The sequence below is a fragment of the Triticum dicoccoides genome, chromosome 1A, assembly GCF_002162155.2.
Source record: "Triticum dicoccoides isolate Atlit2015 ecotype Zavitan chromosome 1A, WEW_v2.0, whole genome shotgun sequence".
Lineage (NCBI taxonomy): Eukaryota > Viridiplantae > Streptophyta > Magnoliopsida > Poales > Poaceae > Triticum > Triticum dicoccoides.
The window spans coordinates 132,345,907-132,351,656 of record NC_041380.1 but is presented as its reverse complement, the minus strand read 5'-3'; positions in this window follow the sequence as shown (position 1 = coordinate 132,351,656).

Sequence of the window (5,750 nt, the reverse complement as noted above, 5' to 3'; positions counted from 1 at the left end):
GAACCAAGCACATCAAAATACGCTTCAATTCCATCCGTGATCAAGTCAAGAAGGGAGACATAGAGATTTGCAAGATACATACGGATCTGAATGTTGCAGACCCATTGACTAGCGCAACTATTGAAGGAAATATGCCCTAGAGGCAATAATAAAGTCATTATTTATATTTCCTTATATCGTGATAAATGTTTATTATTCATGCTAGAATTGTATTAACCGGAAACTTAGTACATGTGTGAATACATAGACAAAATGAGTGTCACTAGTATGCCTCTACTTGACTAGCTCGTTAATCAAAGATGGTTAAGTTTCCTAGCCATGGACAAGAGTTGTCATTTGATGGACGGGATCACATCGTTAGAGAATGATGTGATTGACTTGACCCATCCATTATCTTAGCACTTTGATCGTTTAGTTTACTGATATTGCTTTCTCCATAACTTATACATGTTCCTATGACTATGAGATTATGCAACTCACGAATACCGGAGGAACACTTAGTGTGCTATCAAACGTCACAACGTAACTGGGTGACTATAAAGATGCTCTACAGGTGTCTCCGATGGTGTTTGTTGAGTTGGCATAGATCAAGATTAGGATTTGTCACTCCGTGTATCGGAGAGATGTCTCTGGGCCCTCTTGGTAATGCACATCACTATAAGCCTTGCAAGCAATGTGACTAATGAGTTAGTTACGGGATGTTGCATTACAGAACGAGTAAAGAGACTTGCCGGTAACGAGATTGAACTAGGTATTGAGATACCGACGATCAAATCTCGGGCAAGTAACATACCGATGACAAAGGGAACAACGTATGTTGTTATGCTATTTGACCGATATAGATCTCCGTAGAATATGTAGGAACCAATATGAGCATCCAGGTTCCGCTATTGGTTATTGACTGGAGATGAGTCTCGGTCATGTCTACATAGTTCTCGAACCCGTAGGGTCCGCACGCTTAACATTCGGTGATGATCGGTATTATGAGTTTATGTGTTTTGATGTACCGAAGGTAGTTCGGAGTCCCGAATATGATCACGGACATGACGAGGGGTCTCGAAATGGTTGAGACATAAAGATCGATATATTGGAAGGGTATGTTTGGACATCAGAATGGTTCCAGGTGAGTTCGGGCATTTATCGGAGTACCGAGGGTTACTGGAACCCCTCGGGGAGTGTATGGGCCTTATTGGGCCTTAGTGGGAGAGAGGAGGAGGCAGCCAAGGTGAAGGGCATGCCCCCCAAGCCCAATCCAAATTGGGTGGGGGCCGGCCCCCCTTCCTTCCCTCTCTCTCCTCCTTCCTTTCTCTCCTACTCCAACAAGGGAAGGGGGAATCCTACTCCCACCGGGAGTAGGACTCCCCCTAGGGCGCGCCATGAGAGGGCGAGCCCTGCCCCTCCGTCACTCCTTTATATACGGGGGAGGGGAGCACCCCATAGACACATAAGTTGATTGTTTAGCCGTGTGTGGTGCCCCCCTTCATAGATTTGCACCTCGGCCATATCGTTGTAGAGCTTAGGCAAAGCCCTGTGTCGGTAACTTCATCATCACCGTCATCACGCCGTCGTGCTGACGAAACTCTCCCTCGACCTCAACTGGATCTAGAGTTCGTGGGACGTCACCGAGCTTAACGTGTGCAGATCGCGGAGGTGTCGTACCTTCGGTGCTAGGATCGGTCGGATCATGAAGACATACGACTACATCAACCGCATTGTCATAACGCTTCCACTTACGGTCTACGAGGGTATGTAGACAACTCTCTCCCCTCTCGTTGCTATGCATCACCTAGATGGATCTTGCGTGTGCGTAGGAATTTTTTTGAAATTACTGCGTTCCCCAATAACTATGTGGTTGGGCGAACGAGTGAGGCACATGCATGTGGATGATCGCAATGGTAGCGCCCGTGAGGCAGCGAACCAATTTTTTCAATTGATGGTGGCAATGTGATGTAATTTTATCGAACTATAAGGGTAAATAGCATGAACGGACAAAAAAATTAAAGAAACACACCATACTTTATTATTAGGTATAGATATAGACATGTTTCTTTTTATAGATATAGATATGTTCGCATAGTCTCATGTAGTACCATGCAACTCCGGATTAGGTAAGGTCTGTCTCATATCTGGAGTTGCATGGTTCTCTAAACTAGAATCGAAAGCTGGCTAAAAATGAAGAAATGCACCGTACTTTGTTGTTAGGTACATATCTTTCACAACTATTTCTAAGCATGCATTAATACAGAACCTTATAGAAAAATATTTTTCATGGCAAATCTAGCGGAGTTTTTTCCAACAATTTTTTGTTTGCATCTATTATTACTGTTAACGTATAATGTGCTACCTAGTCCCTTCCAGCAGATCGGTCTTTTAGTTGCATTGGTTAGAGCATGCACTTCTACATGGTATCAGAGCCAAAAGGTCTTGAGTTCAAGACCCGGCTGGCGCAATTAAATTGCAACCCATTTTCGGTCCACGTTTAGGCCCGAGGGAGCCACACATGAGGGGGAGTGTTGACGTATAATGTGCTGCCTAGTCTCTTCCATCAGATCGGTCTTTAAGTTGCATTGGCTAGAGCATGCACTTCTACAATTACTAGACAAAGTTAGAAAAGTTGGACTCCACAATCTAGAAAAGTATCTATACAACTAAACAATGCGCTCAATTTTTGCGGCAAAAACTGTGTGATGTTGAAAGCATCGGACATTTAATTGGAATTTTACTGGATCGTAGGATTATTTTTTCATAGTAATGCTCATACAAACTCATGCTCTTTATTCTTTCAGCTAATTACATATTCAAATTGTCTTTATTCTTTTAGCAGTGGTCAATGGAGCCCTCTAGAGAAAAGTCAGGACAATGAAGCTGGCACTCGAGTTCATCGTGCTATCAAACGTCTCCACACCATCAATTGAAGTGATTAGGATGAAGCCTAACTTAGTTCTTTCAGTTTATTCGAGCTCTATCCCATGCCTATGTTGGTCCAAACTTGTTATTTCGTTGTAAGAATTTGTACTTGTCGTTGGCTTTATTAATTTAAAGTCGAGCGCCCCTTGCACCTTCTATCTAAAAAATGCTCGCGCAACTTAGGAGTGGCTTGGTATATATGTGATTGAATCAAGCAATACCAACCATTAGTTATATAAATTCGAATCACTCTAACTTTATGGAGAAAATAGATGCAAAAAAATTGAATAACCATGTGTCCTACATGATAGTATTGGTGAACTCACGATAATACTAACACGAATTCCATGAAAATGAAGTGATTTCACACACTAAAGCAGGGCATCACTTCCCGTCAACCAAGCAGGGAAAGTAGATCGGTCGCTTCTCTCCTTGTTGGATCTCCCTTAAATGCAACATATGGATTGTCTGACCATTGCAACATAAAACCTCACATGCTAAATTGCACGTTTCAACGTCATCGAAAATATTTTTGTGCCCGGTGCACATGTTAAAGCAAAGCCATCACTCTAAATTTTTAATGTTTATTTATTGTTTGAAATGTTGTTTTGTATTCTTCTCCAGGGCCGAACGAATCTGATAGTAGCCAGCTTTCAAGTCAAGTTTAGAGAACCATGCAACTCCAGATAGCTCATCTAACAAATCATCTATGACTGGCGATGGGTATTTGCCTTTGACAATAAGAGCTAGCACTTAAATACATCTAGTCATCTGCCATTCTCTAACTACATTCGTTCTTTTTGGTCAATATAAACAAGAGATGGGAAACATGTTTTAGCAACTAACCAACTTGTGCTTCATTTTTATCTTTGAAATGTGCTGACACTCTATAGGATCTGACAGCAAGTGGCTCTACGCCTTGAAGGGGGGCCTGGGGAGTAGCTAACACCTCAAAATGCTTGTCTAATATCAGTTGTAGAGAAGTAGGAATGTGTGGTGATCCATAAGAAATAAGAGGATTGATGGACATAATAGTTAGAGAAACATGATTTTTAGGTGATGAACCCTCCTTGTAATGAAACACAACCCATCTCAGCAACCTATCAACCTGCATTGTGCAGTGGACAAGAAGCCAATCGAGGATAATAATAGCCTCATAAGCACCAAGGGTTACAAGTCGAAAGTTAGTGTTGTGCGAGTGACTAGCACAAGTGCAAGTGTAGTGTTGAACATGATTTTTGCACTAAGTTGAGATCCTCCGGTGATATTAGCTATCAAGGGTTTGATAGTCTGGATTCCTCAAAGATGAGTTAGCAGAGCCAAATATGTTATGCTAGAGTCGGCCAAGAAGTAAAGAGAATGGCCTTGCATTTGGACATAGGTGCTAACTGATCGTAACCTAGAGCAGTTGCACATAAAGAATCAAGGGTTGAGATGTTCACTCTTAGATAATTCAGAAGATGCATATGACAAACTAAAATAGTGATCAATCATCTCTTGCACAACTATAGATGAACTGAAAGCTTTCACTAATGATCTCTAGCTCATTTCACGTCACAAACAAAATAAAGACCATACGGTTTCCTATAAGCTCGTGGTATGATGGAGTTTTGCACTCTTCAGATGCTCGTGGTTGTAGGTCATGAGGTAATGGAAGGGGGTAGCTATGAACTTATGTGTGCTATTGATTGTCATTCTTCTCCCAATTCCTTATGAAGCAATATGAGCTCGTACGGTTGAATCTAAGTCTTGGGGGTTATGTATATATAGAACTTGCACTACGAGCTTGATACCATCGGGGAAGCACATGTTGTAGTGAAGTAGACCAGGAGCTGGTTCATAGGCAGTTTGTTGCGCATACAATTATAAAAACGGTCCACATAATCCTATCGAAGTCTTAGAAATATGGAACAAATGAGGAGTCAAGATCCCTTGTTGGTTACGGTTGAATTGGCTTTGCAGTAGATGACATAATCCTCCCAATTGGCACTGAGACACTGTATTGCACTAACTTATCCAATGCTTTGTAGCACCATAAAACTAACAAGTAATGGAAATCCACATGTTCCAAGGCCTTGCCCACATCAGGAAATAATCTTCAAATGGGCTTGCCATAGCATTGAATTGGTGTCGTCAAAACGGGAAGTTCAACCCAAGAACCCATACTAAAAGTAATAGTAAATCATGCAATCTAACAAACATGTGTAGCAGAGTGGATTTCTTTTGTGACATCCACATGTTTGGCCAGAGGAGGGAAATAAGTGTTATCTGCCTTCCCTGATGTTCCTTCTTGGCGCTAGAGTCATCAATGGGGCCAAAAAGTTGCTCCAAGAGTTTATGTGTGACATCATCGTATTCATTGACTTCACGCCTTGGCAGTTCTCGGCACCTTGTCAAGATCCAACCGGATTTTCCCCGTGTTTACACCGAGCTCGTCCCAAATCGATCTGATGATGGCATCCAACTTGCCTGCCACATTTATCATCTTGTGCACGACCTTGATCATGCCATCTCAGTGATCCTTGAACCTTCGGTCCATCACTAGTAGAAAAAGGGGGCTTTGGTCCAGGCCGGGTAACCCCATTAGTCCCGGTTCAGTCCAGAACCGGGACCAATGGGTGCATTAGTCCCGGTTCGTGCGGCTAAGGCATTAGTCTCGGTTCACCTGGGCCCTTTAGTCTCGGTTCATGCCACGAACCGGGACTAAAGGGTGCGATGCCCATTAGTCCCGATTGGTGGCACCAACCGGGACTAAAGGTCTAACCTTTAGTACCGGTTGGTGCCACCAACCGGGAGTAGTGGCCTTTGAGGCATTAGTACCGGTTCATGGCACGAACCGGTAC